The sequence below is a fragment of the Vicia villosa genome, linkage group LG1 (assembly GCF_029867415.1).
Source record: "Vicia villosa cultivar HV-30 ecotype Madison, WI linkage group LG1, Vvil1.0, whole genome shotgun sequence".
Taxonomy (NCBI): domain Eukaryota; kingdom Viridiplantae; phylum Streptophyta; class Magnoliopsida; order Fabales; family Fabaceae; genus Vicia; species Vicia villosa.
Window position 1 is genome coordinate 114,312,923 of NC_081180.1, and position 13,823 is coordinate 114,326,745.

Sequence of the window (13,823 nt, forward strand, 5' to 3'; positions counted from 1 at the left end):
TCAAGGATGGCCTTCCAAATTCCTGTTTGATCAAGCTCGGTACTTCGTCAGCATCCAAGATATGAGCGCTTTTGAGGAAATTTTGGCTTTGCTTATCTACGGATTGTTTTTGTTCCCTAACATTAACGATTTCGTCGACATCAACGCAATTAAGATCTTCTTAATTGAAAATCCAGTTCCAACCTTGCTTGCGGATGCTTATTACTCTGTGCATTCAAGAAACCTGCAGCGAGGAGGATTAATCACATGCTGCGTATTGTTGTTATACGAATGGTTCGTTTCGCACCTGTCGAAGTCTAGCACTTTCTGGAACATGAGGGATGGCCTTTACTGGTCACAGAAAATCATGTCCCTCACTCATACAGACATTGATTGGTGTAGTCCCGACAACGACGAAACCAAGATCATCTTCAGTTGCGGAAGTTTTCCTAACATACCCCTTATTGGAACTAAGGGAGGAATTAGTTACAATCCAGCTTTAGCCCGTCGTCAATACGGCTATCCCATGAAAAATATACCAAGTAACATCCAATTGGAGGGTCTGTTCTTCAAGAACATCGACGATCATGGCAACATGCTGAAGAAGGAAATTGTCCAAGTCTGGCGTCTTGTTCACAGCAAAGGGAGAAGATTGTTAGGAAAACATCTTTGCATCTCCCTGGATCATTACCTTCAATGGGTACGCGTCAGAGCATTCAAGCTCAGGATGCCATATCAACATCAAGAACCCATTCCCCTAAGGGAACCAATATACCTTTTCTCCACCGATGTTGAAAAACTACAAGCGGCATTAAACAAGGTATGCCAAGAAAGGAATGCTTGGAGGAACAAGTATCGAATCGTCAACACGGAAAATGTTGAGATTCAAAACATCCTAAGAAGGAAGGATGAGTTACTTGAAGTGCTCGATCGACAAGTGACACAAACGTCACTTTCTCATCATATCCCTCCTGCTTCCTGGATTATTGATCAGCTCACGGCAGAGAATGCTCAGCTCAAAAAACAGAAGAAAATGTTAGAACGTGAAGTCGGCTCTTCGTCAAAGTTTTAGATTCCTTTCTCTCAGTTTCTCTGTATTTATTTTTCAAAGTGTGTAAAAAACGGCGTTTTCGCTTAATTAATAAAAGTTTGATGTTTCATAACGTAATTATGGTGTTTCCTTGAAAAATATTAACTTAATTGCATATCATACATCGCTTTAGTCATACGCACTGACACGAGAATTGTCGCGGATCTAATAGTCACTTTCCTTTCTCCAGAAAGAGAGGAGGAGAAGGAGGTGAACCAAGACTTTCAAGCTGTCTCATCCATACAACACTCGTTCAAGTCGCAAGAAAAGAATGGAAGACTTTGAGCAAGAGAATGGAGAACTCAGAGAAGAGGTTAATACTCTCAAAGATGCTATTGAAAGGCTCAATAGCATGGTAGAAGCCCTGGTAGTTGCACAGAATCGACCAACGCCAGAAGAACCGCAAAGGACTGTGGTTTCCGAGATCGTTTCTACTCCTATTCCTCAGTATGCCATGCCACCCAACCGACCTTGGGGCATGCCGTATAACTTTATTCCAGAAGGGTACATACCCCCAATTTCTGAAGTTCCAAGAGCTACAATGGAGATGCAACCGCCGGAGGGTTACAAACCTCTGGAAATTGAAGTTCCAAGAGCAACGGCAATGGGTTTCACACAACAGAATGCTGAGATTCCAAGATTTGTTGTCATGGCTTCTCCACAGCCCATTATGCATACTTTTCCTCCACAGGGCGGACAAGTATATCATCACGCTCCCAGTGAGGACGCTGGCGTGTATGAAAGATTGGACGAGTTCCAGGAACAGTTTCTGCAAATGCAGAAAGAACTCAAGACTCTTCGAGGACAAGATCTATTTGGAAAGAATGCCGCAGACCTCTGTCTGGTTCCAAATGTTAAGATTCCTCACAAATTCAAAGTACCAGATTTCGAGAAGTACAAAGGGAATTCATGCCCACAAAGTCACCTCGTGATGTACGCTCGAAGAATGTCAACTCAGACTGATAATCAACAATTACTCATTCATTATTTTCAAGACAGCCTGACTGGTGCTGCACTCAAATGGTACATGAACTTGGACAGTTCAGAGATTCGTACTTTTCGAGACCTCGGAGAGGCCTTCGTCAAATAGTATAAGTACAATCTGGATATGGCTCCCGACAGAGATCAACTCCGGGCCATGACTCAAAAGGATAGGGAAAGCTTCAAGGAATACGCTCAAAGATGGCGTGAAGTTGCTGCTCAAATCTGTCCACCACTTGAAGAGAAAGAAATGACAAAAATCTATCTCAAAACTTTGAGTCCATTTTACTACGGACGAATGGTTGCAAGTGCACCAAGTGACTTTACCGAGATGGTAAACATGGGTGTACGTTTAGAAGAAGCAGTTCGAGAAGGACGCTTGAACAAAGAACCAGAATCTTCTATTGGTCCAAGGAAGTATGGAAGTTCTTTCCAGAAGAAAAAGGATCAAGATGTCAGCAATGTCTTGCACAAAATCAAGAAGAAATTTCAACCTCAAGTTGCAGCAATAACTCCGGTTGTTAACTCAGCGCCAGCTTATCAACCTCAGGTCTCGCAACAACAAATTTAACAAAGGTCGCAGCAACCTCAGCAGCAGGTTCGACCTCCAAATTACAACAATCGGGCTCCAAGGTATCCTGCCTTTGACCCAGTACCAATGCCGTATGCGGAATTGTTTCCAACATTACTGGCAAAAGGACTCATTCAGACAAGGAGTCCTCCAAATCCTGCAAACAGTTCCTCACCATGGTATAAGGCTGACCAATCTTGTCCCTATCATCAGGGGGCACCAGGTCACAATATTGAGAACCGTTTCTCGTTCAAGATTGACGTCCAACGATTAGTGAAGAGCGGAATGCTATCCTTCAAAGATACTAGTCCAAACGTCCAAGCAAATCCTTTGCCGCAGCATAAAGAAGCTTCAGTAAATCTGATAGATCAACACCCTAACGTCATTCAAATCTACGACATTCGTCAGATAGGGGAAAATCTTGTCAAGATGCACGCTAAACAAGCTGAGTACGGCTATGTACCACCTCACAACTACTTCACATGTGATATTTGTCTAAAGAATAATCAAGGATGTGCCGTAGTTCAAGCTGCATTACAAGAACAAATGGACTTAGGATGGATTCAACATATCCGAGTCAGGACTGAACATGACATCAACATGGTTCAAGGATGTCCAGGAGAATACAAAATCTACAAAGTTGAAGATCTTGAAGGATCGGTAGTCAGGTTCCATAAAACTTTAAATGGACTTGCCTACTTTGGAACAGATTTCCACGCTTACAGTAGATGCAGAATTTGTCGAAGATATTCACAAGGATGTTTGCGTGTTCGCAACGACATTCAAAAGCTGATGGATGACAATACCATTACTGTTCTTGCCAACAGAGAAGATGATGAAGTCTTTACCATATCTCCTCAAATTAATCAAGTTGAACCAATGCAAGTTAAGTATGATAGCAGGAAGACAGCAGTTGCTCCACTAGTCATTTACTTACCAGGTCCTGTACCGTATGAGTCCAGCAAGGCTATACCATACAAGTACAATGCTACATACATTGAAAATGGTAAGGAGATACCATTACCGTCTGTTGTCAACATTGCCGATGTTAGTCGAGTCACCAGAAGTGGACGAGTCTTCAACAGAACAACAGAAAATGTGGAGAAACCTTCGGAGGAAGTACCACATAGGCAAGACAATCATCCGACCAATGTTGTTCAAGCGAAAGAAAATGATGAGATCTTGAAGTTAATCCAGAGGAGTGAATACAACATTGTAGATCAATTACTACATACTCCGTCTAGGATTTCTGTCCTTTCCCTGCTATTGAGTTCTGAAGCTCATAGGGAAGCTCTACAGAAAGTTTTGGAACAAGCTTTTGTAGAACCTAGCGTCACAATAAGCCAATTCAACAACATCGTTGCCAACATCTCCGCGGGAACTAGCCTAAGTTTCTGTGACGAAGATCTTCCTGAAGAAGGAGTAGACCACAATCTTCCACTTCACATCTCAGTTGGCTGCATGGGTGATACACTCACAGGAGTCCTAATAGACAACGGATCCTCTCTCAACGTCATGCCGAAATCAACATTGTCAAGATTATCTTTCGAAGATTACCCTCTAAGAAAAAGTCATGTCATCGTCAAAGCATTTGATGGATCAAGGAAGTCAGTTTTTGGAGAAGTGGATCTTCCCATAACTATTGGACCTCAGACGTTCAAAATCACTTTCCAGGTTATGGACATTCCAGCACAATACAGTTGTTTGCTAGGTCGCCCATGGATTCATGAGGCTGGGGAAATTACTTCAACACTTCATCAGAAACTGAAGTTCATAAAAAATGACAAATTGGTAACCGTATGTGGGGAACGAGCTCTGATCGTCAGCAACCTGTCATCGTTCTCCGACATAGAGCCAAAAGAAGTTGTTGGAACTAAATTCCAAGCACTTTCCTTGGATAAGGAAAAAGGAAAGGAGAAAGCAGCGTCTATTTCTTCCTACAGAGATGCAATCCAAGTTGTAAAGGATGGCACCACCAGTGGTTGGGGGCACATTAATATTCCTACCAACAACAAGAACAGAACGGGAGTTGGATTCTTTCCAACATCATCAAAGACTATTCCAGGAATTGAGGTAGTTCTTCCAATTCAAGAAACTTTCCGCAGCGGAGGTTTTCTTCAACCTGTTCAACAAACAGTCAATACCATCGGTACGGAAAACACCGATGAAGAGGAATGGCTATCCTATCTTAACAAAGCAGGATACATATCCCTATCAGTGTCTGAATCACCTTGCTGTTATCCGACTAAGGGATCTGAAAGTAAGACTCAACCAAGCAGTGATGAAGTTATTAACAACTTCACCACCAGAAGTCATGGTTCATCAGAAGAAGTTCCTCCTATCCCCGAAGAAACCTGGGATACATTGGGAGAACCAAGCGGAAAATTCGACTACATGGTGAAATACTCCGCTCCTGAAAGTTCAAGAATCTCTCTTGAAGATATTGTTCCAACTGGATGGAATAGTGATTTTGAGTACCTCTCTCAGCCAAAAGAGATGTATAACCCTTGCTATTCATCATCATCGACTGGTGAAATCATCATTGAGGATTATATCCCCAAGTCACCTTCCGAGGCTACTGATCGCGACTTTACGTGTCTATAAATCTGATGACTGCAAGTGCACAGTCGTGTCGTGTAGTTTTAAAAGATATCGAATCCACAGGGACTATGAATCGATCTACCGTTATCTAAGGTTACTATGTAAAGCTAGGGCTACTAAAATTTTGATTGTTCCTAAGGGATAGTGATAGTGAGAAATAAAGAATATAATAAAAGACAGGTATCAGTATGTATTTCGTTTAACTTAAGGTAATCCGAAGGTCCATTGGCTTTTGCATAATTTAATTAAAAATCTTTACTAATTCAATTGATTAAAAATCCTCGTCTCAAACTTTCGCTCTGTTGATTCAGATTACTATCCTAATCCTAATGTACGCTTTCGCCATCCCATTAGATTTTAGAAGAGCTTTTTGGAAACAACGTAATTAATAAAATGCCTATTTTATGAAGTTGTTATCTATTTAAATCTCCTAATCTCAAACTTTCGCTCTATTGACTCGGAACAAGCTAATATCCCTAACGTACGCTTTCGCCATCCCGCTCGGGTGTAAAAACAATTTTTGAAAATAAATAAGTCCCAATTAGTTTTAATACGCTTTCGCCATCCTTAAAACTAATGTCCTATGTCTACTATCTGGTTAAAGATCTCAAACTTTCGCTCTATTGATTTTAACCTTTGACCGTCTTAACCCCTCAAACTTTCGCTCTATTGGTTTTAAGACTTACTAATTAAATTAGACATATAAACCAAAAATAAATGATATTTAATAAAACATAAGTAAGCCAATTTATTTCGGATCCCTCGGTTAACTTACTCTACATACCGACACCTTAGTAATTTAGCCAGACATATTAATATGGTTAAGCATGCATAAATAGATTCGGTTTATAATAATAGGCATGTTAATAGGCATACAATATATCATGCAAATAAACATATAAATAAGGCGGTAAATATTAAACCTGAATTAAATAAATGGCAAGTAAATCTTCAAGTATCGAACCTCCACCACAAGTTGGCTGGATCGTTCTTCGGAATTTAAACGGACAGAAAATAAAACAAGGAAATAAAAACGATAAATCTAACGTAAGGCTAGATTTATAAGAAAGTTCACAACAATTTCCCGTGTAGAAATCGTTGTGAGAAAATAAGTGTTTGAATGAAAGCAGAATGAAAAATATGATTCGCGGTACAATTTCGGCAGCACTTTGTTAGCAGGAAATCGGACCCTTTGGACTGAAGTGACTGCTTCTATTTATAGGGGATGCTTTGCAGTGACGTTGCGTGAAAAGAGGAAACTCTTCAGACTGGCTTGGAGACGTGCGTCTCCGATTCTTCAGGAAGACTGGGCGCGTGACTTGAGACGTGCGTCTCAAGTGGAGAAACTTTAGGGAAATGTAGACGTGCGTCTCCCTTTTGCTGATGTGGCATAGAGACGTTGGAGACGTGCGTCTCCGCTTACTTGTGTGGATTGGGCTGCTTTCCTTCGTGGGCTGGATTGCTTCATTGGGTCTTTGGGTCTCTTTCAGCACACTTGGGCCTTATTTGCACTCCCTTTTTACTTCAGCACCTATTTTTCGTCTTTTAGGCATAGATATGGGTCGTTTTAGCTCCATTTCTTCTCTTTTTCGCAATTAGTCATAATAAGAGTGTAAAACCTGAAACAAAGCAAAAACTCGCGTAATATCATAATAAATCAATATAATAAACGGAAAATGCTATAAATATCTATGAATTTCAAGCTAAATATACGATATAAAATCGTGTTATCAAATTCCCCCAGACTTGAACCTTTGCTTGTCCTCAAGCAAAATAACAAGATAGAAATGGGAGGACAGCGAAATGAAACACGCTTCCACCACATCGTTCGGTCATACTCAGCTACATTGTGTTCTTGTTTGAAAATAATGTTGCAGATCCAAACAATAAACTTATAGTAGCGACACTAGACAACTCCCAGTATGCATACCAATCCGAATCATGCCATTATAGCTCGACCTTTTTGACTCGTCATCATGTTTTACCCTTTTCATTCGCGCGCAATCACATTAAGCCCATTATCTTGACACGCACATAGCAGAGTAGTCGGTTAGTGACTATGATCCTTCTCATGGAGTTCTGGCACAATATGTGGTATACTCCTTAGCATTCACTTGTAGATTGTGGGGAATCGGACAATAGTCCTTCCTACCAAGTTCAGTACCAGATGACTTCTGAACCAATCAACAATGAGTTTTTAAAATTTTTTTGTATTTGAGATTTGCGACCGTTAGGTTAAATGATCTTGTGAGGATCACCTTACTTAGTAGGCACATTTCTTATTATGGTTAAGCACATAATTATTATTATGAGGATCATACACTTATATTCATCGACTCTCTGCGTAGTTTGTATCTAAGACGGTGCCGACTGCTAGAATAAACTACTAAGGGTTACTTCAAAAATTAAAGTCGATGGTTTTGGTATAACGGGTATTCAAATTGGTTACGCATACTTGGGGTTTTTAGAGTGTCGGGACAATAAGGGTATTGACTTGAATCAATTTCTATGCGTTGAGTGTTGGAGTAGCTTCGTATTTCTCAAACATTTGGGGTTTGCGTTTATCGTTTAAGAGCAAAATTTTTGTTATGGCTCAAGAAAATGGAAGAAATTGAAATAACTACGGAATTATAAAGATAAGACTTGAAATTCCATAAATATTCTTTATTGAATTAGAAAAAACATTACAAGGAAGGGAAATAAACTAAAAGGAAAGGAAATAAACTAAAAGGAAATAAAACTAAAGCAAGTAATATGACTCCCCCAGACTTAGATGATGCAATGTCCTCAGTGCATGAGAACTACTCCTCAGTGTTGCGGTTGCGTGAATTGCTTGCGCCTCTTGTACGAACACGGCGACGTCTATCAGTAGGAGAGGCATTCACACGAATGTTAAGATCATGCAATTGTGTAGCAATTTCAGTGTATTGGCCTTCGTTCCTAATAGCATAGTCACGGTGCTCCTGTTGCATTTCTCGAATAAGCCTCAGTGTTTCATTTTGATTAGTCTGCATAGCTTGAAATAGGTGGTCTTGTCGTTGAATTGCAGCATACATGGCTTCAAGAGTGATAGGCGGAGGGTTGTTTTGAGGAGGTTGGTTGTCATCAGCTTGTCCTTGGTTGAGTTCTTCTTCATTTGCATCCACAGGTTCATTAGGATGTTTAGGTTGGTTATCTTGAGGATTGTCTTCAATGAGCCTCCAACACTGAACATAACGGATGTTGATTCTTTTGGGGCACGGAAGGATGACATAAGGAATCAGAACTTTGTTGACGACCAAAGTGTATCGGCCATCATGGCGGGGTGAAACTAAGTGGGAGTCGCGGCAATAAGTGAGGTCGAGTGATTGAGCAGGTAGCATGAGATGAGAGAGGGAGAGGAGATCATCACCAAGGCCTAGAGCACATGCCAAGGTGGTAATAAGTCCACCAAACAAAAAGGGGTTTGTAGCGGGGGCGTTGACACAGCCTTGGATATGTTGGAGCATAAAAGGTGCGGCATTGAAACGGATGTTGTTTAGCGCACAATAAAATAAAAATATTTCATGCTGATTTACCTTATGGTTGTTGGATCTCGCAAAAATAGTATGCCCCAAAACACGCTGAAAATAACGTATAGCGGGGTTTTGAATGTGAGAAGCATGTAGAGCCCTCCAACTAGTAGGAACTTCGCCAGTGAGATTAAACCACAGGTCGAAAGCATGTTGCTCCCATGAACGACCATTGAGTTCTTGAAAGATAGTGCGGAGAGCATTTGGTGACGTATTAAAGTGCAAGTACGTAGCCACTACTTCCTGATCCAAAGTATATTCACGGTTGAACATCCGAAATTGGATGCTACCGGTTGAGAGCGGTTGATTAGAAGGAGTGTCGTAGTTGAAAGAACTCAAGAACTCTAAGACGAGCGGCTCATAAGTGGGTACGGGTTCGGTACAAAGATGGTGTAGGCTAGATTTAGTGAGTAAACGGGTGACACCATCAATGAGGCCTAGAGTTTCTAGACATTCGGTGTTCACAAATTTTGTGGGAACAACCGAACGTTCATAGAAAGCGAGGTATTTGGTTCTTTGAGCATCATTGTCGTCTTCTCGGAAAATAATATTTGAAAGGTCGGGAGGTGGTCTCTCAGGATGCACACTACGGATGATTGAACGTGGAGGCATGGTGAGTTTAGAAATGGAAAATAAAAATGAGAGTAGAGTGGTAGAAAATGGTATGAAGGTTGTGAAAAGTAAGAGTGGTGGTGGTGTGGTTTTATAGTGAGGTTTTAGAATGGGGTGGTTAATGGAATTATGGTGGTGTTTGAAGTTTGAATAGAATAGAAGATTGGGAAATGATGAAGAATTAAGAGGTGAATGATGGAGGATGAATGATGTTTATGGTGTTTAAATGGAATAAATAGGGGAAGAATGAGGAAGAATGAATTTTGAAATTCAAATTCAAAATTCAAAAATGGGATAAATGTGGTCTTCTGCGTGGTCAAAAAGGCAGCACAGACTGCTGGCCTTGGGAAGGCGCGCGTCTCAGGCAGCCAGTCTGCTGGGGGACAGGCATGGAGACGTGCGTCTCCTGTCCTATGCAGGAAGACTACTGGTCCCACATGAATGGAGACGTGCGTCTCCTAGCTCAGGTAAGTGGTTTCCACGCGTGCAGGTGTGGACCAATTCTGACAGTAGCATTAATACCGAATACCAGCTCAGTACAGTGTCATTGTATCATACTATAAACGGCAAAAATATGGTATACAGGAATGCATAGCAGTTTAATAGTGATGTAGTAAAACACAGTAGCAGTAATAAATAGAATATTGCATTTAAAATTAAACCGGTACTGAGTGTTAACAGGAGCAGAATGTAAAAGTGTAGAAAATTAAATTCTAAACTAGGAATTTGAAATTACTAAAACTAGAAATAAAATCTAATAATATAAACGGTAACATCTAGCCACGTTTATTGTTGTGCACATTAGAATAAATGTGCTTGAAAACTTCGTCGAACTGAGCATTGACGGTGTCGATGAAATCGAAGAAATGCATTTGCAAAGTGTGAAGCTCGTTGCGCACATGTTGTACATCTTGTTGCAGTGCAGTGATGGCTTGCTCGTGCGTGTTCAGATTAGGCATTCTTTGATTTACTGATGCGGTGGATGCAGCGGGTTGTTGTTGCTCGAGCTCGACACCAGTCATATCAACAGTGTAATCATCAACAGAATCTTCAGAGGGAGTTTCAGGCTCATACTCAGGTATAGGTTCATCTTCAGAAAGAGGTTCATAATCAGGAATGGGTTCATCTTCAGGATTAGGGTCATAGTATCCAGGAGGAGTGTCAGGCTCAGATTCTGATACGTGCATTTCCTCATCAAAATGTTCATAAGCTTGAGGGGTTTCAGGTGAGGGTTCTCTCTCAGGAATCTGACCATAGTAAAGCCAGTTAGCAGGGTTGTGCACACTCGTCCTTGGGCTCGGTAAGGTGAACTGATCCAATACTTTGTTATCAATGAGTAAATCAAACTGATCAGGTCCAAGGTTACCGATGATACCTCGGTTAAAGCAGAAATGAATGTCCATAGAATTTTGGGAACCAAGAGGTGTCAATCTAAGCAAAGGTACTCTCATTCCTATGGCATTAGCAATCATAGTGACAAATCCACCGATCCTAATAGGTGAAACTTCGTCTTGCATGATGCGCTCGAAGTTTGTTAGCATGAATGCGATGGAATTGACCGGGCGATTCTGAGAGGAGCAGAACATGATGAATAACTCTTCTCTAGAAACTTCAGTGATATTATCAGGTTTTCCAAAGATGTAGTGAGCAATGATCTTATGGAAGTATCTGAAAGCGGGGTTATGGATGTTCTCAGATTGGAATTCGTTCTCTTCCGGGTTTTCGTTTCCAGTGATCTTGCCCCAGTATCTTTCCAACTCCCAGTAAGCAAGACTGTCTTCAGCTACTTTGGTGTATGCATTTGATCCATGAGGTAGCTCTAGCATTTCAGCAAAATCTCGGATGCAAAAATTAAATTCCATACCAAAGAGTCTAAAGAGAATGACTCCTTTTCTCAGTCCTTGTCCACAGTTAGGAAGATAGGTCAGGGAGCTCAAGAATTCCAGAGTGAGCTTCCGGTAGGTACTAAACTTGCGGAACAGGTGAGAACCAGTCCAACCAATTTGGTTTAGCAGGTGCAAAACGCTTTCTTCGATACCAAGTCGTACCATAGTCGGTTGGTGAGGGTAGCAAGTCAAATCCATTTGTCTTTCAGCCAGCTTATCAAATCTTGCTTCTTGTCCTCTACCACGGAACACAACTTCCATATTATCGACTTCTTGCATCTTAGTTAGTAGTTAAGAAAAACCTAGAAGTTGAAAATATTAAGATTAAGTTAGAACTAGGCTAGTGTCGGTTTTAAAATAGAAATAAAATTAAATAACAAGTTATAATAATAAATATAATTATAAAAGGAAATATTTTCTCGAATTAAGATAGCAGTTATAATTATAATAATTATTATAAGATGTATGAAAAAAGTAAAAATGATTAAAATTAAAATAATTAAAAATAGAATAGATTATTTAAATAAAAATTAAAAGGTTAAAAATAGAAATAAAGTAAAATAAAAGAATAAATAAATGTGGGTTGTCTCCTACCAAGCGCTTTGTTTTATGTCGTAAGCTCGACAATTTTAAAAATAGAAAACTATTTTTTCGAAAGAGCGGGCAGCTCGTCAAGTTTAAAAACTTCGATGTTTTCATCGTGTTCGAGATGATGGTAATACTTAAGACGTTGCCCATTTATGACAAAAGGTTTGACGGTTTCTCCTTTGATTTCTATCGCTCCACTCGAAAATATGTTAGTTATTTCGAAAGGGCCAGACCATCTAGATCGTAACTTACCAGGAAATAATTTTAGTCTAGAATTAAATAAAAGTACTTTATCGCCTATGCTAAAATTTTTCCTAGATATACGCTTGTCGTGCCATTTTTTCGTTCTCTCTTTATAGATTTTGGCGTTTTCGTAAGCGTCTTGTCTAAGTTCTTCCAATTCGTTTATGTCTAGAAGTCGTCTCTCACCAGCGGCAGTGTAGTTTAGGTTTAAGTTCTTAATGGCCCAATAGGCTTTATGTTCTAACTCTACCGGTAGGTGGCATGATTTTCCATAAACTAGTTTGAATGGGGTAGTTCCTATTGGAGTTTTGAAAGCTGTTCTATAAGCCCATAAAGCTTCATTTAGCTTAGTTGACCAATCTTTCCTAGATATAGCAACAGTTTTCTCCAATATTTGTTTTATTTCGCGGTTAGATACTTCTACTTGTCCGCTTGTTTGTGGGTGGTATGGTGTAGCTATTCGATGATTTACTCCATATTTTCGAAGGAGTTTCTCAAGTATTCTTGAAATGAAATGGGAACCACCATCGCTAATTACCAATCTTGGCACACCGAACCTAGGGAAGATGACGTTTTTGAAGAGTTTGATAACTACTCGTGTATCGTTTGTAGGAGAAGCGATAGCCTCTATCCATTTTGAAACGTAATCGACAGCTACGAGTATATATTGATTTCCAAACGACGACAGAAACGGACCCATGAAGTCTATTCCCCAGACGTCAAATATTTCTACTTCAAGAATGCCTTTTTGAGGCATTTCATCATGTCTCGAAATGTTTCCGGTTCGTTTGCATCTATCACAGTTTATTACAGCAAAATAAACGTCTTTCCACAGGTTGGGCCAGAAAAGTCCAAATTGAAGGATTTTGGCGCAGGTTCTAGATGTGCTATGGTGTCCTCCACACGGTGCAGAATGGCAGTGTGTTATTATGCTTCCTATTTCTTCCTCGGGTACACAACGTCTAAAGATTCCATCGGGGCCTCTTTTGAACAGGAGTGGGTCGTCCCAATAGTAATGTTTTAGGTCATGGAAGAATTTCTTCTTCTGTTGGTAACTTAGATCAGGAGGAAGCACACCAGCAGCTAGGTAGTTTACGAAATCTGCATACCAAGGTGTGTCAGAGCGGGCTAAAGCTATTTCAGCTAAGTTGTTGGTTTCAGCGTTTGGATGGTATGGTTCGAATTCATTTGCTTCTAATTGAGCGATGAGTCTTTCATAAGGGAAATCATCGTCAATTGGTACTTGTTCGGGTTTTAAATTTTCTAGTTGAGAGAGGTGATCTGCTATGACATTTTCAGTACCCTTTTTATCTTTAATTTCCAGGTCGAACTCTTGTAGTAACAAGATCCATCTAAAAAGTCTTGGTTTGGCGTCCTTTTTGGTTAGGAGGTACCTAATGGCGGCATGGTCAGTGTATATGATTATTTTGGCTCCTACCAGGTAAGAACGGAACTTGTCTAGTGCAAATACGACAGCTAATAATTCTTTTTCTGTCGTGGCATAATTCATTTGAGCTTCGTCTAGGGTTCTACTCGCATAGTATATGATATGTAGTTTCTTATCTTTTCTTTGCCCTAGAACGGCTCCTACAGCATAATCACTTGCGTCACACATTATTTCGAAAGGCTCATTCCAGTCGGGAGGTTGCTTAATTGGCGCAGAGATTAATGCTCGTTTAAGCGTATGGAATGCTTCAGTGCATTTATCAGTAAAAATGAAT